This window comes from Bubalus kerabau, chromosome 4 (assembly GCF_029407905.1).
Source record: "Bubalus kerabau isolate K-KA32 ecotype Philippines breed swamp buffalo chromosome 4, PCC_UOA_SB_1v2, whole genome shotgun sequence".
NCBI classification, from domain to species: domain Eukaryota; kingdom Metazoa; phylum Chordata; class Mammalia; order Artiodactyla; family Bovidae; genus Bubalus; species Bubalus kerabau.
This window is the reverse complement of record NC_073627.1, coordinates 10449206-10473875: the sequence shown is the minus strand read 5'-3', so window position 1 is coordinate 10473875 and position 24670 is coordinate 10449206. Positions and strand designations below refer to the sequence as shown.

The 24670-nt window shown below is 53.2% G+C and overlaps 1 long non-coding RNA gene across 10 annotated transcripts in view; it reads right to left on the bottom strand.

Annotated features, from left to right (window-relative positions):
• The window catches only part of LOC129648705 (uncharacterized), a 28047-nt gene extending 12848 nt beyond the window's left edge, over window positions 1-15199 (bottom strand). The window contains exons 1-5 of one of the 10 annotated variants that reach the window (XR_008712850.1): window positions 11683-12163; window positions 10515-10737; window positions 7143-7712; window positions 5036-6715; window positions 4842-4962 (exon numbers count right to left, since the gene is read on the bottom strand). This is a non-coding gene — a long non-coding RNA (uncharacterized LOC129648705). The other 9 variants (XR_008712843.1, XR_008712845.1, XR_008712846.1 and 6 more) reach the window with 9 other exon arrangements.
• Between the last annotated feature and the right edge of the window lie 9471 nt (window positions 15200-24670).

Genomic DNA, 24670 nt, shown 5'->3' with positions numbered 1-24670 from the left:
CGAAGGCAGCCACCTAGACTGTACCCGGGAGGGGTAATTCCTGCTAGTCTGATTCAGATCTGACCAGAATATGCAAAGCAAGTTCGAAGGAAGCGCTTCAAAGGGCTTGCAGGGAGTATAAACGGAGCTGTGGTCAAAGCTTTTAGAGGCTCCAAGCTATTAGAGGCACTGGGCTCCTTGGCAGAGAGGTGTTACGAGAAAGCCCAGACTATGGGGTCCTGGCAGTGACCCATGACCTCATCCAGGTCCCCAGGAGCTGGGGGGAGGGGTGGTCCCGATGCAAACCCTGCACACAGTGGGGCCCTCCCACGGGTAGGAACCCCAGCCTGAGCAGTGGATGGGACCACCCGCCTCCCAATAAGAGCAGCCATCTATTCACCTGTTTTCAGCCACTCCCACCCCTAGGGCACTCAGACACCACCTGGGTTCACCTTCCTTGCCACCCCCACCAGGCAGGTGTTATTACCCCACATTCGCAGACCCAACTGCGTGTTTCCTGGGAGCGGGGACTTGGACTGGTCGCTTCTGATGCCTAGAACTGGTGCTCAGTAAATATTTGTTGGCTGAGCCTGGGGGCAGCCTCTTAGGTTCATGGAGGTTAAGCAACCTGCCCAAGGACACACCACTTGGGAATGTGGGAAAGACACAGGTTAGGAACCCAGGAGGCTTTGATTTTCCCAAAGCCCATGAATGCTCTGCCTCCCTAAGTAAGCAAGAAGTCTATGCCCAGGGTTGCCCCTAGGTGGGTCCCCCCTGCAAAGCCAAGAGTTTGTAACCTCCTCCCCAACATGCACACTCAGCACTAGGGCTCTGCGAAAACACAAACTAAAAATGCCTGTTCTGAGACACTTCCCTTCCACGCTTCTTCCTCCCCCAAGCCCCCAAACCTAACAGATGGAGAGATGAGTGTTCCCCCACCAAGGCAGGGGCCCATTCCCTCATCTGCCTCGGATGCCTAAACAAATGCCAAAGCCCTCTTCCTGGCCCCCGATAAGCTGCTCCAGGAATCAGTGTCCAAAAGGCAACTGAGAGTAAATAAACAAAATCGTTTTTCTTTCCCATTTCCTGGACTTTTGGGGGAAAATAACCTAAAGTGACAAAGGGCCAGACCAGGCGTGAGATCACTGAGTGGACAGAGCACGTGGGAACCGCGCCAGACAGACTACCACCTCTAGAACTGGGAATGCAGACCCAGGCAAGGTCACCTTCCCAAAGCTCCAGGTCAGGTGAGGGGACCCAGTGGGGCTTGGCTCCCCAGTGCCTCCCAGGAGGAGGAGAGCTTGGGAAGCTTCTGGCAGGCTCTTCCCCACCCCAAGGAGTGCCAGTCTGCCACCGTGTGCTGGCACGACTGCCTCCGTGGAACCTTGGAACCCAGAATGTATCAAACCCCCATCCCCATCCTCCACCCAGAAGGCAGCTGTACAGCCAGAGTGTCCAGTATTCACAGAGCACTAAAGGGGCTTCCCTGTGGCTCAGAAGGTAAAGAATCTGCCTGCAATGCTGGAGACCAGGGTTCGATCCCCAGGTCAGGAAGATCCCCTGGAGAAGGGAATGGCTACCCATTCCAGTATTCTTGCCTGGAGAATTCCACAGACAGAGGAGCCTGGTGGGCTACAGTCCATGGGCTCTCAAAGAGTCAGACACGACTGAGCAACTCACTTCACTCAAAGGACCTGGTAGGGAAGTGGTTCTCTCATCCCTTGGAGGTTGAACTCAGAAGACACCTGACTCCTTTCCCTCGCTGCCCACCCCACCCTTCTTCCCATAGGTCTCTCCATTTAAAGACCACAGACTGGACCACCCTTCTAATTTGACAGACAAGTCAAATTGAGTCCCGAAGAAGGAAAGCAACTTACTGGAGTTCACACAGCAAGCTAGCTATCGGCAATACCAGAACAAAAAACTCCCAGCTAGCTCTGCTCACCAGCGCTTTTCTCTGTTTTTCCCTCCTCACCCCAACCCCTGTTGCAGAAATCTGTACTTCTAAATCCTTTCGGAGGCAGGCATCCCTCCTCCAAAGAACTTCATGGCAGGGACCCTCTGTCCTGGCCGCCAGCGGAGGGGTATGCCTGCTTCCAAGATTTGCTAAGAAGAGTCCCACAGGGAAGGGGGACAATTCTCAGCGGCTTGAGCAGGCACCCACGCCTCAAGAGGTTAAGCTTAGCTGGGGGTACTTGGCCAAAACAAAGGCTGGAGATGCTCTTCCGCAGGCCCAGAGTCCAATCACCCTGCTTCAGGCGCTGTAGGAATTCACCCCGAGAGGCCCTTATCCGCTCTCCGTTGGTACTGTTTTGGGGCAGTCCGCCCGATGAGTTAAGAGCCGGGAACGGGAACTCTAATGCCTGCTCTAGAAGGGGGAATGAAGGAGGCCACAGACCGGGGAGCTGGAGACGGGAAATAAGCGGCCACGTGTGTCCTAGTCTAAGGAACAAGTAAGGATGTTCGAGACGGGGTACGCCGGGGTACCAGGCAGAGAGAGAGCGAGAGAGACAGAGCGGGGCAGAGTCAGACAGCCACAGAGGGAGTCGAAGCAGAGACAGAAGTCTGCGGGGAGGGGAACCACTTGCACAGGGGCTGACCGGCAAGACCGAGACCGAGGTGGAATAAGCCCGGTCCCGGGTGCACCTTCCTGCGCGGCATCCCGCCCCCTCCCATGCCGGCGGCCGCCGGGCGGGCGGTCAGGCAGGCGAGAGCGTCGCTCTGGAGGACGGCCTCTGCCAGGAAGAATCACTTCCCGGACACTGCAGGAGCCCTGACGGAGCTATGCGAAGAATGTCCGCGCGAAGCCGGGCGGGTGGCACCTCCCGGGCCCACGCCGCCGCCGCCGCCGCCGCCGCCCTGAGGAGAGTGCGCGCAGACAGACCACGCCCCGCCACGCCCCCCGCCACGCCCCCCGCCGCCGGCGGAGCGGTCACCATAGCAACGGGATTGCAGGCGCAGAGTGCTGTTTATTCTCAAACGAGTGCCAGGAAATTCGGCCGGGAGGCTGCCAGGCGCACCTCCCTGGGGTGGGGGGTCGGGAGAGGGAGAGAAGGGTGGACCGGCGCGCCCGGAGCTCCTGGGGGGAGGGAGAGAGAGAAAGAGGGAGGGAGTCCTTCGTCACTGGGGGGGGTCACTGACCCCTCCCAGGAGAGGCTGCTCAGGACGCCCTGACTCTTTGCCAGCCCTGAGTGGATCAAGTTTTCCCGGGGGATCCGAGATTCCCCCTCCAGGCCGGCAACGCCTCCACCTCCCCAAAACAGGCTCACAGCCCCTGCCTGTCAGTCACTCACTCACTCATTCATTCATTCTCTCAGCAAGTACCTATTAACACATCCTGTGAGTTAATAGGATTGAGCTTGAACAAGACAAAGCCCGGCTCCTGCTCTCCAGAGATTTCGTGGGAGTGACAGACACCAGTTAAAATGTAAATAAAATGAATGGACTGCTATCTGCGCCCCGAAGACTCATCTTTAAGCCTCATTTCCAGTACCTCAGACATCCACAATCCTGTCTATCCTTAGGCACGGTGACCAGCTTGTCCTGGGTTAGTAGCCCTGAGTGTCCAGGACATTTGATCACCCTTCCCTCGGGTCACACAATCATGTCAGTGATGGAGAAACTGAGGCTTGGATTACAAGGACAGTTCTTTCAGGGTGGTGGGGATCATTAGAGAGAGTTGGAGGTCCTACCTGAGAATCCAGGGCTCTTTTGCCTCAACCCTTTTCACCACCCAGGCCTGCCCCCCTTCCCAAGGCTCAAAAAGCCAAAGAACCACCTGCAGACTTCCCCCAGGGAGTGGATGAAATTGCTGATTCCCGGACTCCAAGCCCAGCTTTTCTGAATCAGAAGCTCCAAGGACAGTCAGCAAGCTCAATACTCAACACCACCTCAGGTGACTCTGAGACCACTCGCTGCCTTCGGGGAAGACAAGCCTCGGTCCTCCTCATTTCCTGGGACAGGGGATTTCCTCCTGGAACCTTGACTAAGCAGGAGCTGGAAAATCAGCAGGGAGGGGAGGCCCAGGTTCACCACCCGCTTGCGAGGAGGCAAGTGCCGACAAGTGCAGCCTCTGCTGGGCTCCAGCCCCTGGGCCTCAGGCCGAGGATGGTGGCGGGTCGGGGAGGGGGTGGGGGTGGGGAGGAGCACGGTGCGCCTTCTCCCCAGTGCTGAGCCCTCCCAGCTGTGCTGTGCTGGGAACAGGCCAGACATTTGTGAAACCCTGGGTTAGCCTGACCCACTGTCATGAGGGCTGCCTGTGGAAGCTGGTGCGGGGAGGGGGGTGGGGGGCTGTTCCCAGAAGTGGGGAGAACTCTGGACTTCCCACTCCTGAGTGCTCCAGATTGCAGCACAGCCTTAAGCAACAGAGGTGGCCTGGAAGGCTGCGTTGCAGAGAGAACAGAGGCCCCCAGCTCTCATCTGAAGAGAAGCCAGGACTCTTGAGTGCTAAAATTGCATGCCTTCCTCATTAATAATATCACAGCTGCTGTTCGTAGTAATAATTAGGCCCAGCCTTAGAGAAAGGTGGAAAACCTAGGCTTCAAAGAAGAAACACACAGAAGGCGAGTTCGGTATTTACATTACACAAGAAAATGTGTTTCCTCTCTTTCACCTCCCCTCCCCCAAGTCTTAAATCTTTCCATACAGAAAGCACTACATGGTGTCCATAATGTACAGGATGATGAAGGTTATAGACAAGAAACATAAAATCCATGAGGACCGGTCCTCCAGGAGGCCTGTGTGTGCACAACCACAGGGGGCGCTGTTCAGGATATGATCTTTGTAGGCGGGGTCCCATGACATTGTACGATGGGGACTGTAGTGGTTATGAGCTTTAGGGTACATTAGTACCTGATGCTTACCTGCCCGGTGCCTCCAGGTGATGTCAACGAAGGTGGGAACCCTGTCCTGGGCACCGGGACCAATGCTGGAGAGACCACTGCCAACAGGGAGCCTTCAGACTTCAAGAAGCATACATATAGTCTGAAAGGGGAACCAGACGTGAAAACCAAGAAGTATCCTAAAAAGGAATAGGTATAAAAATGCAATGGCGTACAGGGTACAGCTGAGGGCCTCCGGGAGGAAATGACCCACAGTGCTTCCCAGAAGAGATGACTCCGGCGGTGATGAGAAGGAGCAGGTGTTCTCTCAGCAGGCGTGGGACAGCTTGGCATCCTAGTGATCAAAACAGGGAAATGGCCAAAAAAGGGAAAGGAAGACTTTGGGGAACTTCAAGAAGTTTGGTGTGTCCCCATCAGGCACATCCAGGCCAGGCTCATCTTCTAGAAACGCTGCTTTCGTCATCACGTGACACACACAGTCCTTCCCCATAGGATGCACACTGCTTCCCGGGGTGCTGCCAGTTTCTTCCAAACCAGACCGTGAACTCTTTGAAGGAAGAACTCACTCTTATTCATTCCTTCAGCAATAATTTATTGATTGCCTATTCTGTACCAGGAACTGGATCTTCACAAAATCTAATAAGAGGGGGTCATGGTGCCTAGTGTAAGCCCACCAAATGCTTGACCCCAAATGCTTGACTGTACAAAAGAAGAAACTTCTTTACACAAAGGGGTTTCTGGAGTCAGTAAAATATGATTTCAATCATTTACAACTTTTATTTTGGGAAGCAAAGAGGCACGTTTTATTTTGAATACGTTGCATTTTGTTTCTTTCAAGACATCTTAATGTGTTATCTTACTCCTACCTGAGGCAGCCCAGATGAAATATATTGCATTTTCCGGATAAGCAAACTAAGGTGTCAGGGGATTTAGGCTTGCCTCAAGTCACACAGGGGCTTCCCAGGTGGTTCAGTGGTAAAGAACCTGCCTGCCAATGCAGGAGACATAAGAGACCCAGGTTCGATTCCTGGGTCAGGAAGATCCCCTGAAGGAGGGCATGGCAACGCACTCCAGTATTCTTGCCTGGAGAATCCCGTGGACAGAGGAGCCTGGTGTGTTGCAGTCCATCAGGTTACCAAGAGTCGGACACTACTAAAACGACTTAGCACGAACACACAAGTCATACAGACGATCGATGGAAGGAGCAGACTTGTTATTTGGTTGCACTGAGTCTTACGGTGGTTCACAGACTGTGTTGCCCCGCAGCATGTGGGATCTTAGTTCTCTGACCAGGGATGGAAGTGGTGTCCCCCGCATTCCAAGATGGATTCTTAACCACCGGACCACCAGGGAAGAAGTCCCAGGAGCAGACTGACCACCTGCCCTTTCCACCATTACCCGTATGTGCATGTGAGAGCCCCCCCAACCAGGATCTCCACTTAGCTACTGTGAAGGCTCCCCAGGGGACCCAAATGGCTTCTGGATCCACACCTGGCTCTCATCAGAGACTAGTCAGCCCTGGAGGGCAGTCCTGCAGCTACCATTCCATCCACTGAGGCCTTAGGATCTTCCCACCTCCCAGTGGCTGGGAGCCTCAGATATTCAGGGCTGGTATTCCCAATGGGCGTAGAATTGCCAAGGAAACACTACTGAGACCTCTGGCCAACCCAATGTGCAGAGGTTTGTGTGAAGCCTCAGAGAACCTCAGTATCGCTCTCAACTATTCCTCTGGAAGCCAGGGAAGGGATGAGATGACGTCTATACCTCTTTCTGTTATAGAAGTCTATGAAGAGGAGGCTGGAGGGAAAGGATCCAGTTTGGGAGGGAGACAGGCTGGCTGGCTTTGGAGCGTGGTCCTCTGGCCACTCACTGCTCTTTTCACTGTCCCTTGGCACCTGGTGAAAGTAGGCAAGAAGCTCTGGAGGGAAGGCCACCCAGAAGCTATTCAGAGACCAACCCACATTGCCCGATGAGAGGGTGGGGACAGCCCGTGGCTGTGGAATCTGTCCTCCACACTGGGGCTTCCCCACTGGACTTCTCAGACCATCACTCCAGGGGTTGCCTGGGAACTCCAGCAAGGACCCTGACCAGGCTCTGGCCAGAGCCCTGGAGTGGAGGGGAGGAGCCTCGGAGAGCAGCCCAGCCCTCCCGCAGGCATCCTGCCAGGCCTCTCCAGCCTTAGAGGAGCTGCGAAGGTCAGCCAAGGGGCCCTGCTGCAACAAGAGACCTTGTGCCCACACCAGGATAAGGACTGAGCTGGTCTGTCCTGAGTGGGGGAAGGGAGGGGCCTCAACCACAGCAGAAGATACAAGACCCTGGTACCATCAGGCTGGACTCCGTCATTGGTATGAGAGACATCTGGAGAGGAAGAATCGATAAGGGCCAGATTCCCAGTAGAGGCTGCAGGCCCCAAGAGAAAGATGGAGCAATGGCCAGAGGTGCCTGGAGGACTTCCTGCACGTGCCCCGGGTAGACACGTTGCTTCACGCACAAGCTGCTCCACACATTCTGAGCTCTGTCTGTAAACTTGACACCCAGTACCATTCCTCCATTGTGCGCTGTACATGAGCTTTCCATGGGATGATGCATGATGGTGATCAGCCCAATCTAGCTTCCCACCATGAGTAACACAGCAAATCCGGAGATGACTGACCAGGATCCAGCGGCAAGGTGATGGCAGGGGTCCGATCTTTTCTCCGGGAAGAGAAAGGGGGCCTGAACAAGGATCACAGGTTTTCTAGGCCTCAGAGGCAGGATTTAAGCAAATGAGTCAGCCTGCTCAGGGTTCCGCTCCCTGGTCTCAGGGGCCCTCCCTGCAGGTTTCCGGAGGGTTCAATGGGAAACAGACAAGGACTGCAGGAGAATGCTGTCGACCGTGGTTCTCTGCCTGGCCTGTGGAGTAAGAATAAAGACGGGTTCACCAACCCATAGCCGTCTTCTTGGCCCTGTCTCTGCAGGGAAAGAGCCCACCCCCGTGTGTTTTATAGATCTCACATACTTTCAAGGCCTGCTTCTGATGCGCCAAGCACTCTTCTAAGCCTGTGATAGGTAGGAACACATTTAATTCTCCAGTAACGCCCTGAGTTAGGTGGTATTACTGTCCCCATATTTATAGTGGAGGGAACTACAGAACAAAGATGTAATGTGACGTGCCTGAGGTCACAGAGCTACCCAGGAGCAGAGCTGGATCCAAACCCAAGCATTCGGGCTGCACATCCCTGCCCATGGCCAGTGTCTGCCAGCCTCACTGAGGCTTGCACACGGGCACAGGAGCCCTGGACTGGCAGAGTGCAGGGCGCCGGCTGTAGGGCAGGAAAGTCAGGGGGGTACATGTCTCAGATCACTGCTTCCTGGCAAATGACCTGGAGCGGGTACCTCCAGGTCATGCGGGTAGCTCCATGACCTAGTAATGGTCTTGCCTTGGTTCTTTTTTAAAATTATTTATCTATTTATGGCTGTGCTGGGTCTTCATAGCTGTGTGAGCTTCTCTGTAGTTGTGTTGCTGCGGGGGCTGCTCTCCAGTTGCAGTGCCCAGGCTTCTCATTGCGGCGGCTTCTCCTGTCGCAGAGCATGGGCTCCAGGGTGCTCAGGGCACACGGGCTCAGTTGCTGCGGCTCCCGGGCTCTAGGGCACATGCTCAATAGTTGTGGCTCGGGGGCTTAGCTGCTCCAGGGCGTGTGGGGTCGTCCCGGATCAGGGAAGCCAACCTGTATCTCCGGCATTGATGTGTGCTCAGTCCCTCAGTCGTGTCTAAATCTTTGTGACCCCATGGACTGTAGCCTTCCAGCCTCCTCTGTCCATGGGGATTTTCCAGGCAAGCATACTGGAGTGGGTGCCTTTCCTGCATTGGTAGGCAGATTCTTTACCACTGAGCCACCAGAGAAGCCCTTGCCTTGGTTCTTAATCTATACATGGGCATCTCAACAAAACCTGATTCATGGGTTGTTGTGAGGTGGAGACAAGATCATGTCACACGGTTAGTACTATTAGCAAGGGTTCCCTGGGACCAGCAAGATTCAAAATGGCCTCCCACAGTCACCCCCATCAAACTCCCCACCCTCATGCTATGAGAACAGTGGAGACCGACAAGCCTTGGCCGCAGTTTCCTGTCCGGGTGGGAGGAGGGTGCTTAGGAAGCGTTCCTTCCTGTCTCCTCCTTGGTCTCTTCCAAGCTTTTGCTTTCCGTGCCTGGTGGATTTCCTTCTTGTTTTCCACAACTGCCCTCAGTCTGACATTTGGTGCTCATACGAGTTTCCTGGGGCTGCTGTAACAAAGGTCCACAAACTAGGGGGTTTAAAACAACAGAAACGGATTTTCTAAGTCTTGGAGGACAGAAGTCCCAAATCAAGAGATCAGCAGGGGCTTCCCTGGTGCTCCAGTGGTTAAGAATCCGTCTTGCAATGCAGGGGTCACCAGTTTGCTCCTGGTCCTGGAAGATCCCATGTGCCACCGAGTAACAAAGTAACAAACCCTGTGCACCAAAACTACTGAGCCTGCGCTCACTCTTGAGCCTCCAGCCGCAATTACTGAAGCCCCTGGCCTGTGCTCCACAACAAGAGAAGGCACTGCAAGGAGAAGCCTGCACACTGCAACTAGAGTGTAGCCCCTGCTCAGCAACGAAGACCCAGCACAGCCAAAAATAAATGAATAAATATTAAAAAAAAAAAAATAGATGTCAGAAGGGCCGTGTGCCCTCTTAAGTCTCTAGGGGAGGATCCTCTCCCCAGCACTTGGTGATCACCAGCAAGCCTCAGCATTCTTCGGCTTGTAGACGTATCACTCCAGTTTCCGCCTGTCTTCAAATGGCCATCTTCCCCGAGTGCCTGTATCCAGGCACATCTCCCTCTCCTTGTGTCCAGTCATTGGATTAGAGCCCAAACAAATCCAGGATGACCTCATCTTAACTAAAGACATCTGCAAAGACCCTCTTTCCAAACAAGGTCACATACAAGACTCTAGATGGACACGAATTTGGAGGATTCTGTTCAACCCGGTACTGCCAACTGGTCCTGCAAGATCTAAAGCTAAGAACATTTTATTTTTTTCTTTCCTTGCCTCTTCCAGGAAGAGAGCCTGACCAATGTGTCCTTCTTTGCTCTTGGGAGGAGGAACAAGAGGAAGGCCCTTTTATGTTCCATCCAAACACCTTGAACAAAGAACAGGCTGAAAAGATGCCTGGGGATGTACCCAGCAGATGGCCTGGCCAAGGGCAGGGCTGAGAGGCAGTCTGCACGGCCAAGGGCAGTCCTCTTGGGGAGGAGGAAGATGCGTCTGTAGCCTGTTTGGCATGGCCTGGTCCTCCTCAGACATTGCCTCATTTAGATGCAGGGATATTTCCTACATTTCTCTGGTGAAGGGCTTCAGTATTAGCAACCTCAAATGACCCTACACACAAGAAAGAGCATCCTCTAGAAAGCTTATTCTGAGCTTCCAGGGGCAAGAGACAGAAGGAAGGTGAAGCCTCAGAGCTGGGCGTAGGAGATCTGGCCAGTGCCACACCGTTCCTTGGCAATGTCACCTAGGGAAAAGTCCAGGGGATGCCCAACGGCGAGCTCTTTGCAAAGCCCTGGGTATCTGATGGTGAAGTGGACACAGGTGCACAACAGCCTCCATCCCTCAGCTGTGCCTGTTGGATCAGACAACCAGGTTAGAGAGACAGCTAGGGATATGAAGTGAAGGGACTTTCATCTGCACCTTTCGTCACTGCAGCATTATCATCATCAGAGAGGAGGTGTGAAGAAGAAAGCTCCAGGTGGTCTGTTACAGCTGAAGGGGATGTTCTCAGGTCCTGCCCTCACCCAGGGCCTTGCAGCCCCTTCCCTCTGCCTCCTCAGTCCCTCGCCTACAATTGGAGACTCTGGACAAACCTCTGGTCCTGAGAAGCTTTCTGGGGCCCCCAGGCCTGACAATCTAGAGCCTGGGAAAGGAGAAAGGGAGGAGGCCAAGAAGGCATGGGCTTCAGCGCTTACCTGAACCACAGGAAGGGGACCGCCTACCCCAGCATACCCGCAGGTGCTCTTCCGGGGACAGGAAGTCAGCTGAGTACTGAGCAAACAGCACGCTGGGGGAGGGGCTCAGGCACCTGGGCGGTCAGCTGCCCCCCTCCCCCACTACTCTTCTGCTTTTCTGGGCCACACTGGTTCCCACACTCAGGAGACCAGACGAGTGGGGATTAGGAGCCTGGGTTGTCTCCCCAGTTCAGTTTGCCTCCTCAAAGTTAGGAGACCAGGGTACGTCTCTGAGTCTGCTCCCCACCTGTTACAACGGTAACAGGTAATAATGCATCTCTGCTTCCCAGGGTTGTTGTCATAGACCAGTGAGTGAACATAGTGAGTCCCAGGTCCACACTGGCTGCTCTGCTGCCCCTGGAAAGGGGCTGAGCCCAGACAGACTATTTCTTGCAAATAATCTGGCATATCTGCTTAAGGGAGAAATGGCGCCCTCCTGGCAGACCTACCTGGCCTGCTAACACTCCCTGGGAAAGCAGTAATTCCTGTCTCCACTTCTCACACTGCGTGAGCCCTCACCCCACCAGGGCCCCTCTCTGGCTGGCCTGCCCAACCACAGGACAATCAGGCTTTTAGCCAGGCAGTTACAGTAAGCTAGGCCCGCCCTTCCTTACATGGGGTACCACGGCTCTCAGGTCCTGGGGCCTTGGTTGTTTTCCCAGAGAGGAGTCAAATGGGGGATCACCAGCCCCTTCCCAACCTGGTACCCTGGGCTGGCTCCTAACCCCACCCCCAGGACATGCTGGTGTTCCCAGCGATTTCTAGGGGCCGCTCAGTCCTGGCAACCAACCAGTCCAAGCTGCAAAGGGCAGCTGAAGCAGCAACTAACGTTTCAGAAGGAGCGACTGACTCACTTCAGCCGGGCTGGGCCCCCTGTTAATATTCTTGGACCGCAGCCTGGGATTCCTGCAGGTTCCGACAGCAAGTTAAGCCATCCTCTTGTAGGAGGCGGCTTCCAAGGTAACCCTGAGAGGAGAGGAGGAGAGGAGAGCCCTGGCAAGGGTGTTGATTCACCCAAGAAGCTCCAGGCCTGGGGGACAGGATAGCCCCCGGCCTGATTAAGCAAGGAAGGGGGAGGAGGAGGGAAACAGGACCCTATCTACAGAGCACAGGACACGTTACATAATTATTCTATTTTAATCACAGCCACCCTGTAGGGTAGATATGACTAAATGCTGGTTAATAGATGAGGAAACTGAGGCTGGGAGAGGTTAAGGAGGCTAGCAGGTGGGTGGAGGGTGGTGAGGGGAGAAGGCTGCACGGGCAAAAAGTGAGGTCAGCCCCCTTTTAAACAGCTCAGCCTGAGGGTCCAAGGAAGGTAACAAACAGCCGGGAGCCTGTGCTGCCCCGCCCCCCACCCAGGCGCACCTCTCGGTGGGCAGGGCCGGCACAGAGCCTCCCTAGGACCCCCTGGTCTGGGACTGCATCTGACCGGGACCCCGCCGGAGCAGGGCGTGGGCTCGGATGGCGGTGGCCCTGGAGGTGGGTCCCTGCCACCCCTCCCCCAGTCGGCGGGATCTCTCGACTCCTCTGTCCCGGCGTGGGGCCGGGCGCCAGGACTCGGACCCGTACCGCTGTCAGGGGACGCTTTGATCCCGATCCCAGCCACCTCGTGCGTGCCCCTGGCAATTGCGCCTCTGCCGGCTGCGTTTAAAGGGGAAGTGTACCGACACAGACACACACCCGCCCAATCTCGCCACCAGCTGCGGATTCATCAGCCCTTCCATCAGCGCGGCCGGCCCCCGACCGGCTTCCTCGCGGGCTGAGGTCAGCGCCCCGCCCCGCCGCCCCGCACCTGGCCTCGCGCCCGGGATCCCTGCCCCGGGTCCCCAGTCCCTGCCGCGCTCCCGGGTCCCAGCTCCCAGGCGCGGGGCGGCCCCTCGCGCCCGCCGCCCGCGGACCTCCCGGCCGAGCCCTATTTCGGGCGCTGGCGCCGCTGGCCCGGGCAGCCCTGCCCGGAAGGCAGGCTATTCTGGGCCGGGCGGCCAGAGCAGCTGCGGCCCCAGGGCTTCCCGGCAGGGTGCGCGCCTGGGACAGAGGGCACGCTGGGGCAGGGCTCCCCTCCTCCCCTAACCGCCCCACCTTCCTCCCAGTCCACGCCCAGCTCCCCTCCCCTTTTTTTTGCCATACCTATGTCCTTCCCTCGGCCCGGGAACATTCTCTGGTGCCTGATCGCTGACAGTGTCCAGAACCTGTGGCCACGATGCTCCTGCCTCCGGTGCCCAGCACGCAGGTGCGAGCTCCTGAGCCTCTCGGTCCTCTGCTCCCATCTCTCCATCTGGGGTGGTCTTCCTAGCGCCCTATGCTCCTCTGGGGACAGCCACTCTCCCCGCGTGTCCCATTTACCTAGCCTTCCCGACCCTACCCATGCATCTATGTGATTCAACACTGAATCCCCAGTGTCCAGCACAGGATAAGGTTTAGAGAGATTCAGTGGCTTGCTTCCGTGGCGAGGTCAGCGCCCTAGCCCAGCTGACCCGCAGAACATCCCCTGACCCTTAGCTGTGGGTCCCAGGTGCCCCACCTTTAGCCCCAGGCTCTTTCCCTGGCAGTTTACACCCCTCCCTTCTTTTTTTATTTGGCTGTGCCAGGTCTTAGTTTCAGCATTGGAGATCTTTAGTTGCCGCATATGGGATCTTAGTTCCCTGACAGGGGATCGAACCTGGCCCCCTGTATTGGGATTGGGAGTACGGAGTCTTAGCCACTGGACCACCAGGAAAGTCCCTCAGCTTCTTTTCTTTTTCTTTCAAATTATCCCACTAGTTCAGTTCAGTTGCTCAGTCGTGTCCAACTCTTTGCGATCCCATGGACTGCAGCACTCTAGGCCTCCCTGTCCATCGCCAGCTCCCAGAGTTTACTCAAACTCATGTCCATTGAGTCGGTGATGCCATCCAACCATCTCGTCCTCTGTTGTTCCCTTCTCCTCCTGCCTTCAATCTTTCCCAGCATCAGGCTCTTTTCCAATGAGTCAGTTCTTCCCATCAGGTGGCCAAAGTATTGGAGTTTCAGCTTCAGCATCAGTCCTTCCAATGAATATTCAGGACTGGTTTCCTTTAGGATGGACTGGTTGGATCTCCTTGCAGCCCAAGGGACTCTCAAGAGTCTTCTCCAACACCACAGTTCAAAAGCATCAATTCTTCGGCGCTCAGCTTTCTTCATAGTCCAACTCTCACATCCATACATGACCACTGGAAAAACCATAGCCTTGACTAGATGGACCTTTGTTGGAATCACACTAGTACTTGTGAATAAAACATGTGTACCAAATGTATAATTAAACTCAGTTAAAATAAATTGAAATCAGTGATACGTGATTAAAAAATAAAACTTAGTGAGTAAAACACGTGTATCTGATGTATTCTGGAGGAGGAAATGACAGCCCATTCCAGTATTCTTGCCTGGAGAATCCCATGGACAGAGGAACCAGGCAGGCTACAGTCCATGTGGTCGCAAAGAGTTGGACACGACTGAGTGACTGAGCATGCACCTTATGTATACTTAAACTTGGTTAAAATGAACAACCGCTTATATATGAACAAAAAAATAAAATTTAGTGAGTAAATTACACGTACCTGATGCATAGTTAAACTTGGTTAAAATAAATTAAAAAATCAATTATATGTGAATTAAAAGGAAAATTTATCCCTATGGCCAACGAAAGAGAAATACCATCTACAGTCTACTGCCGATGCTTTACAGTGTCGTATAGATTTGTTTACACCTTGAGTTGGTCAGGGTTAACACCGCAGGATATGGTAAAAGGTCAGGCAAAAAGCCACCAGACCTGCGATGGAAATCAGGTGAGAGAGAGAGGAAAGTGTGGTTCAAATCTGGGCCCAGGAAATGTTAGGAAACCACTTTCTCCCCAGGGCCCTTTCCTTCCATCTTGCAGGGCAAGCTGGCACAGGTGAGGGGAAACCCAGCGAGGGCACCCTGGCTCATGAATAAGTAACAGCCACCCAAGGCTTTGACTCATTTGTCAATAGATGGTTGACTTCCTGACAGAGAGGCTAGCGTCCTCATGCTCACGTGTGTAAGTGAACCAACCGGTAATCAACTGACGATTCATTAATTACAAGTGGAAGTTACTGGGACTCCAGAACTCAGGCAAAACTTCCCCAGCGAAGGCTTCACTTTTCAGAGGTGCGTCTGTGTCAGAGGCCAGAGGTGCAGCTGGATACATCAAAGTGGGGCCCTAGTTTCCTGAAAGAACAGCCTCTTGGGGACTTACTGTGGGGGCGGGCAGTGGCCTCAGGGCCAGAATGTATGGGAACTTGGCTGGCGCGTGAGGTCAGGTCCCGGCCCCGCCAGCCACTCACTGCCAATGAGGGTGGTGACACCCTGCAGAGGGCTCTGGGTTCCCCACCTGACACATGGCAGGGTTTCGGGGCAGGGGGAGAGGAAAAGGGAGGGTACTCCTTTCCCCACCTTTGGGCACCCCCACTGGGTGCCCCAAATCTATTCCTCAATTCTGGGGCCCAAAAGAGGCTTGCAAGTCTAGTTTCTTTTCAGGAAGAAAGTCTTGGGTAACGGGAAAAGTCACAGGTCCTGTTTTTGAGAGGGAAGGGGGGCCGCAGAGGGTTGGCGGGGGGAAGGACTGGGAACTCTCAGGTTCTCACTTCTGCTTTGCGGGTTATGGGCGCTGAGCTGCCCACAGCCCTCTCCTCCCAGAACTTCCTCCGAAGAGCCCGCTGGCCATTTGCATATATCTGGTTGAAATTCCCGATCAGAGCGTCACTCTCTCCTCCCCTCCGCCCCCAGAGGGTAGCTGGAACTTCACTGGGGAACCAAAGAGTGGGGACAAGTGGCTGTGGGACTGCGCTGAGGGCCCCAAAGCTTCCCCCGCTGATTCACCCTTATTCAGTAGATGGGCCATTTTCCCTAGAATGTTGCAACAGGGGTATTAGGGTTTTTCCAGAACTTTCCACCCTCGATGACCCAACTCTGAACCCTTCAAGTGGAACTCAAGATGACTCCCACTGGCAAGGGCTGGGCACTTGCCCCCTGACCTTGGTGTCCCCTCCGTTTCAACGCTTTCTCACGGGGCAGAGCTCAGTCTCCTGAGAACAGGCTCATTGTATATCCAGTTGTGCACAAAGTAGGCTCTTGGCCTGTATTTTGCTTCCTTAATACATATTTCTTTAATGGATGGGATGACTGGAAATTGCTTCCCCCTGATGAAGAAACAGGAAGACATCACCACTTCAGAATTCTTTAAAAAAAAGACTCTATCCCAATTGTACCTGCTTCCTCTCTGTGCTTCTTCAACTTAGGTTGTAAGCCCTCCGATTCCAAACCTAAGTTCTTAGTCATGAGAGGCAAAGCTCTTTGGGGGCAAGGCCAAGTCTCATCTCCATCCGTCTTGTCTCTCCCCACTCCCTGGTTCAGAGTCACAGAGTCGATGCCCAGTAGATTTTGTTCAATTGTGCTGCTTTTTCCTAGTCATTGTTTATGAAATCAACCCCTTACAGAGCCAGGGATAGCATCAATAGTTAATCTTGGCACTTCTCTGGTGGTCCAGTGGTTAAGAATCCACCTGTCAATGCAGAGGACACCGGTTCAATCCCTGGTCCGGGAAGATCCCACATGCTGTGGAGCAACAGAGTTCACAGGGCATAACTGCTGGAGCCTGTGTGCCCAGAGCCCGTGCTCAGCAACAAGAGAAGCCACCACAGTGAGAAGCCTGCGTGCCACAATTAGAGAGTAGAACCCACTGGCTGCGACTAGAGTAAGCCCACGCAAAGCAGCAAAGACCCAGCACAGCCACAAATAAAATTTTTTTTAAATAGTTAATCCTTGGCTGAGCTGACGGATCACAGTGGCGGTGGGAATGATGCTGGTCTTTATTCCAGGGAAGAGCCTGATGTGTTTGAGTTCCCGGATAGGAATTTCATTGTGGGGTCTCTTTAGGGTGATTTCCTATGAGTTAATGATAGCTAAGGAAAGAGACACTGGGGATTGTCAGATGGGTTCTCTACACTTTAGGGGATGTTTTTCCAAAAACTTCAGGGAAACTCTGGCCCAAAAAGTTATAGGTCCTAGGAGTGAAAATGGGTCAAGGAAAATAATGAACTAGGAAAAAAAAAATCCACAGATCAGACAATCTAATCACAAAAGAGCTCTATGTGAAACAGTGTTGGTGGGTGGAACTACTAAATAAAGCACTTCTAGTAAATTCCCTGGCTGTCCAGTGGTTAGGACTCGTTGCTTTCACTTCTGGGGCCTGGGGTTCTATCCCTGGTCCCCCGGTTGGGGGATTAGCCATGTGAGGCAGTCAAAAAAAAAAAAAATAGCACTTCTAGGAAACTGAGGTCATATTTCAAAAAGATGAGAGAAGAGGGAGGGAAGAAGACAGAAGGGAGAGAAGAACCTTAGGGGAAAGACTGAATTGTGTCAAATGAAGGAAAAAGAGAGAGAAACTGCCTTGACTGAGCACCTACTGTGTACTGCTCCGATCCCAAAGTCTGTCCATCTCACCCAAGCCCTGAAGAGCAGTGCCTTCTGCATCTTTCTCACTCAGGGCAGGCACACCCTCCCCCATTCCCCAGATGGCCTCCCAAGGCCATTCAGACCTGCTCTGAGTTTACCTGCTCCTCCATCAGATTTAGAAAGAAAGGAGGGCAGAGTGAGGCTAAGAGGGAACTGCAGTCCCAGATAGGAAAGGAGACCCTGAGAGTGGGCAGGGAGTCTCTGAATCAACTGGTGTCGACCCAGGGCAAGGGCACTGTCTGGGGCCGGGGGAGGTGGGGGAGCTCGCACCCCTGGCTGGGCAGCAATGCACTTTCTGTCACCCCTGAGTTCCAGAGGGAGACCGGAAGATGGGCAAACCATGCCCCGCTGGAGCAGAAACCAGACTTGGGGAACTGGAAACCAGCGGGTATGATGTTAATCACCAGCAAAACTCTGGAATGAATCATTAAATAAATTCATTTATTCATGCCCTTAGTCAACAAATATTTACGGAGTGTCTCTAAGTATAAGCTACAGTATTAGGCGTTCAATTGGAGTGGACTAAAGGATTTGGCGGCTACAAGCAGGGAGATGATATTTATAACCATTATAATGGAAACAGGTTCACATGAGAAGGACAGATAAACAGTATGGGGATTCAAAGAGTACTTTAAAAAGGCAGAATATAAGATCTGAATTTGGGACTTCCCTGGTGGTCCAGTGGCTAAGACTGAGCTCCTGGTGCAAGGGGCCGGAGTTCCATTCCCCGGTTGGGGAACTAGATCCCACATGTCACAACTAAAGAATTGAAGATCCTGCATGCTGCAACCAAGACCAGGCACAGCCACATTAAAAAAAAAAAAAAGATCTGAAGTTGTTTCAGGGAAGGAACCAGACACATAGTTAATAGGTCTATGTAGCAATGTGTATAAAGGCAAACAACCAGAACCTAATAATGTAGAATCTGTTGAATACGTGTCCTTATAGAATAGAATAGAAAGTCACTTAGTCCTGTCCGACTCTTTGTGACTCCATGGTCTATATGGTCCATGGAATTCTCCAGGCCAGAATACTGCAGTGGGTAGCCTTACCCTTCTCCAGGGGATCTTCCCAACCCAGGGATTGGACCCAGGTCTCTCCCATTGCAGGTGGATTCTTTACCAGCTGAGCCACAAGGGAAGGCCAAGAATACTGGAGTGGGTAGCCTATCCCTTCTCCAGTGGATCTTCCCAACCCAGGAATTGAACCAGGATCTCCTGCATTGCAGGCACATTCTTTACCAAGTGAGCTGTCAGCCAATCAAGACAGTTCATAATGGAATACTATCTAGCCAATCAAAACAGTTTATAATGGAATACTATATAGCCAATCAAAACAGTTTAGCTGTATACTTATTCATATGTGAAGATATTCACAAAATATTAGTAATTTAAAGAAGCAGATAATAAAAGAGCATTTAGGTATGATGGAATTTTATGAATGTTTGACATATGTATTTTTAGACGTTTTTAGAAACTTGTAGAAATATATACCAAAATGTTTGAAGGGCTTATCTTGGCCTAGGGGGATTTAGAATGTTTTACAATTCTTGTCTTCTATCTGTATTTTGGAATCTCAATACAATGAGTATTGACTATCCTTTTTTCAAGGATAAAAAAATGTTAAACCTAACTGTTAACAACTCAGGCCAAATAAGTCCTCATTTCTTTGACAAGATTGTCAGATCATAGAAATACTACGGATAGGGAATTCCCTGTTCCCTGGAAGTTCAGTGGTTAGATTCCCCGCTTCCATTGCAGGGGGCCCAGGTTCTATCCCTGGTCGGGGAAATAAGATCCTGCAAGCCATGCAGCGTGGCCAGGAGGAAAAAAAAAAAGTTGCTATAGATACAGAATACCTTGATTCCATGAGAACATCTGGTGGCACAGTGGCACACACCTGCCAGGGTAGCGTACATGGGTTCAATCCCTGGCCCGAGAAGATTCTACATGCCTCAGAGCAACTAAGCCTGCGTGCCACAACTACTCCGAGCTCTAGAGCCTGCGAGCCGCAGCTAGTGAAGTCCAAGAGCCTAGAGCCTGTGCTCCACGGTAAGAAGCCACCATGATGAGAAGCCGGCACACCGCAGTGAAGAGTAACCCCTGCTCATCATATCTAGGGAAAGCCCATACAAAGCAACGAACGTCCAGCGCAGCCAAAAATAATTAATTTAATTAAATTTCAAAAAAGGAAAAGGTAGGCCTGAAAATAGTATGGTTAGGTTGTAGCAGGTAGAAACAGTTACTAAAAACAAAACAGAAAGTACAGGACTTCCCTGTTGGTCCAGTGGTTAAAACTCTGTGCTTTCACAGAGGGAGTGTGAATTTGATCCCTGGTCAGGGAAGTTCCACATGCTGCAGGGAGACACGGCTAAACAGGAAGAAAAAAAAAGCAATTGCATGGGACTTACCTGACGGTCTGGTGGTTAAGAATCCTTGCTCCCAATGCAGGGGACATAGGTTTGATCCCTGGTCAGGGAACTAAGATCCTGCATGCTGCTCAGCTAAAAACAAACAAACCAAACAAAAAACAAAACCAAAAAAAGCAATCCATTAGTAAACAATGCCCATCTGAAGGTAAGTCCTTACAGATGTGCCACAAATCTCTGGCCTTCTTGTTGAACATTTTCATCCGTGACCGGAATGAAGACCGTGAAGGGAAATGACCAGATTTTTAAATAAAACAAAATTCAGGGGGATAATCCCATTCACCTGGGTTCAGACATGATGACAGGCCAGAACAACAAGATGAAAGAGACAGATGAAGTCGAAAAGGACTGAATAAATAGTCCTGAATCAGATGCTCCAGGGGCCCTAGAACTGAGAGGTCCAGGTTGGGGGGAGAGGAAAACTCAATCTGTGAGGGGGAGGACGATGAGCTTCACCAGCTAGTTGATGATCCTGGGGAGATGGCTTCCCCCAGATAAGAGGACACAGGAAGTTTCCAGGAGGCTGATTTCAACACAGTACAACGAAAGAGGAAACAGTGCTCCTCTGGGTGCCAGGTACTCAGAGCACCATTTCCTCCAGCAATCCCAAGAGCTCACCCCATAATCCCCAAAGGAACCGGGGGACTGTGGGGAGCGGGGATGGGGCAGGACAGGACTGCTCCAGCAGAGGCTGGCTCACCCCCAGGAGGCTGGACCAGAGGACCCCCAGCTCCTTTTCCAACTGGCTGGGAGCACTTCCCAGGGGTCTCCCTTAGGTTTGCACCAAAGAAGTGGGAAGTGACCTCACAAAGCCAAGACAGGGCCCTTGAGTAGGGGTGTCCCTGGGGAAGCCAGCACTGGCCAACTGGCCATTGGAGGATGACAAGTCTGCTGACAATGCAGAGAAGGAGGTGGAGCAAGGGAAGGAGAGAAAACAGAAGGGGGAAAAGGGGAAGAAAACCCAACAAATGAAGAAACAGCAAAACAAACAAAAAATAGGGGGAAGAAAAAAAGGGAAGGCAGGAAAGAAGCCACAGAGTGGGAAATCAAAAGGCAGAAAGGGGATGGACTTCCCTGGTGGTCCAGTGGCTAAGACTCCATACTCTCAATGCGGGGGACCGGGGTTCAATCCCAACTGGATCCCACTCGCCTCAACTAAGAGTTCACATGCCGCAACTAAAGATCCTTTGTGTTGCAACAAAGATCCCGTGTAGCCACATAATTTTGTGTTTTTTTTTTTAATAAAAGAGAGAGAGAGAGGAACAAAGGGAAACACACGGAGAGGGACCGTCAGGAACGGATAAGGAAGCTGCAGAGAGATCAGCCTGGAGGTGGGCACCAGCAGCAGGCAGCCCGGGATCTCTCATCCACCGAGGAGGTGAGAGGAACAGGTGTGGGGTGGGGGTGGGGGTGGGTTTGGGACGGCGGACTGGCACGGGGCCAGAGTCACCCTCTATCAGACGCTCGCCCGCCTGAAGCCGCGCCTGAGCACCCGTGTGTCAGCGTGTGCAGCGTGCAAGGAGGTTTCAGAAAATGAGGGTGCCCTCCTCCAGGCCACGCCTCCTGATTCATCTTGCAGTTGATAGACAAGCGTGGACACATGAAAGACCACCAACAGTCAAGGAGAACGCACAGCTCATCTCAAGGAGTGATAAAGACACGGTGGACACTGGAGTCAGGAAGACCCCAGTTCAGATCCAGACTTGGTGCTGTGTGGCCTCCGGCAGCTCCTTAACATCTCTGAGCCTCGGTTTTCCTCTCTGTGTTATGAAGATACACGAGACAGTGGATGTGCAAGCGCTGGGTCACTTTCACCCCCATAAATGTGATCACACCTTAACTCTGAAGTGAGTAATCACAGCCCTAAGTGAGAAAAAAAGCTGGAGAGGTCAGGGCGTCTCCGAGGGAAGACACGGCCTGGGCCCTGAAGCAATCTTCCTGCACTAACTATTTTGGTTTTGAACCCACCAATCAGAGAGTAGACAGGCTCCCAGCACAGATCTTGGAGGCAAGTGGAAAATGCCAGGGGGCTTGAGCCTTTCCAGGCTGGAAGGGCTGGGCCCTAGGGACCTAGACAGCCGAGCGTCTGCATGACTCCTGGATGCTAACAAGGCCCCTGGCCCAGGGACCTGGTTCTGGGCAACCTGTAAGGTCAGACACTTGGGCAGCAGCCGCCGGCTTTGCAGACAGTGGGGAGTCCATAAGGAGTGTCCCACAGGCTCACAGATGGCCACACAATACCACAGCTGGGGGCAGAGCTCACAGAGGGCTCATTCGGCCAGTCCTCGGAGGGTCCGGCCGGGAGAGCGCTCCAGGTCCAGCCTCCAGAGCAGCACTCCCTGGGCACATCACCGTGGGGTGCAGACCCCCCTCGTTGGGGGCCGTCCCTGTCCTGGAGCCTCAGCTGCTATCCCAGCCTCCAGGAGGGACAGGGCAGAGCCACCCGTGAGTCACTGTGCCCACTTCCTGCCACATGGAAGCCGTGGCTGAGTCACCGGCCCCCCAAAGGGAAAGACTGGCCACAAGGCCGGAAAGCTGGAGCCCGATGGTGGCAGGAGTGTGTGGGGGGTGCTGGCGCTGTGAAGAAGTGCTGCCCTGCCCCACGGCCGAGGCGCCTCCGGCCCAGCCTGGGGTCCTCCAAGCAGGACCAACCCGCCACCAGCAGGATGGGCTATTTCTCCCCTCTCCCCCAAACCCCGACAGTAACAGTTGTACAATGCCCTTCAAAACAAAACAGAAAACCCGAACTTTTTATTTTGAAATAACTCAGGCTTACAGAAAAGTTTCAAAAATACGACAAAAAACTCCCGTATACCTTTCAGCCAAATGCCCCAAACGTTCACATTATTATGCCACATTTGTGTTATCATGTTCTTTCTCCCTCTCACCTCATGCCCCCCGTCAGCTATGTGAGAGTAAGTTGCAAACATGATGCCCACTTCCCCTGAAACACTTGGGTGGCTTGCGTTGCCCTAAAAAGAACGGTGCCTCACCACAAGGTAGGCAGAACTTCCCTGCCCCGGGGACCGAACTCATGCCCCCTGCATTGGCAGTGTGGAGTCTTAACCACCAGACCATCAGGGGAGTCCAACAAGGGCATGTCTTACAGAGGCAACATCAACGTCAGGAAAGGGACTTCACATCGGATGCTTTTTATGCACCTTCTCAGATGTTTCTGGCCTGTAGTGCCAGCCATGAGGGTGGGGTGGGGTCCCCACCTAACCGCACCTGGCCCAGGCCTAGCACCCCAAGCTCTTCCCTCTCGCCCCACCTGGAGGGCCGAAAACCCGCTAGGCATCAGTGATGTCTGGGCCATCAATTCGCTGGAGGGTGAATCTGAGTATCAGTTCTCCCTTCCTCCTGGCATCTGTGCTTTAGCTCATTCTATTCAGTCTCTTGAAAGACATCCCAGGCAACAGCGATCAGTCACATTACATTCTCAGGGGCAGGCTGTCACACGGGGCCTGCACCTAAAACAAAGCCCCGTGTTTGGGGTTTAGCGCTCTGAGTCCCCTTGAAATTCTTCATAATGTTACCTTTCAATCTGTGTTTTCTATGTGAAACCTAATGGGACGATGGAGCTTGCACTGGGGGCTGGAGCCTCAGCTCCAATGGGGTCCTGCCTCCCAACTTCCAAGGACAGGTTCTTGGTTTCGGCTCTCCTACCCCCAGCCAGCAACCCCTGCCGCCACCACCCCAGCCCTGCTGCTCCCACCATGCTCTTGCTTCTGCTCACATTGCACCCAAATCCCTAAGTATCCAGTCTCCTAGGCATAGGCCACCATGGGAGAGAGGAGCACAGCTTCCTGTCCTCCTGATAATCACAGCAGAAATGTCCTCTTCATTTCTACAGCCACTCCCCAAACTAAGCCCCCAGCACTTTGTCAGCATCCCCTCCAGCAGGTACTGTTCTGCTACCCATTTTACAGATGAGATAACAGAGTCACAGAGAGGTTTACTCGCCCGAGGTCCACCAGCCATGAATGGAGCTGGATTCAAATCCAGCTCTTCCTGCTCCGAAGCCCGAGCTGTCACTCAGCCATTGCTTTGGTTGTTTATGAGGTCTCTCCTCTGATCAACTAGAAGCAGTGTGTGTGTGTTTGTGTGTGTGTGTGCTCAGTCGTGTCTGACTCTTCGCAACCCTATGGACTGTAGCCTGCCAGGCTCCTCTGTCCATGGAATTTTCCAGGCAAGAATACTAGAGTGGGTTGCCATTCCCTTCTCCAGGGATCTTCCTGACCCAGGGGTTGAACCCGTGTCTCTTGTGCCTCCTGCATTGGGAGGAGGATTCTTTACCGCTGCACCACCTGGGAAGAAGCAGTGTAATTGATCTCATTCTGTGGACCACCTAAGAAAAAGCTCAGGACCTGGAGCTGGGAGTGAGGTTGGTGAGCCCCATGGGAGTGACGCTGGTGCTTTAGGCCATGTGGGCCCAGGACAGGCTCTCCGAGGTAGCTGAGCTGGGGCTGAGTCTGGGCCAGGCCTGTGTTCTTGCGGGCAGCCCAGTTCGCATTTCCACCAGCTGCAGAAAGCAGGTCTGAGTCATCGGAGTCCCTGTGCCTGACTCCTCGCCCATACAGCTTGCATTCTGGCCCCTGGATCTCGGCAAAACCCCATTAACTTTTTCGCTCTCCTCACCTTCTTCCCTGAAAGAAATGAAGATCTCAAGCTGGGGAGGAGGTCGCTGGATCCAAGCTCTTTAGTCTGCAAAAGAAGGACCTGGGTTTCAGACAGAGGTCCTGATGGACTGAAAGAAGCCTGGGCTTGCACCATGGGTAGAATTCCATCCCTGTGCCAATCAGCCTCTCAACATTCTCCTGGCTGGGGCTGATGATAGTAACTTCCAGGAAGAATCCCCGGGACCATGAAATACAAGGGCCTTCTGGAGAGAGCTCGAGGGACTGCACCTGACACTTGGTGATGTC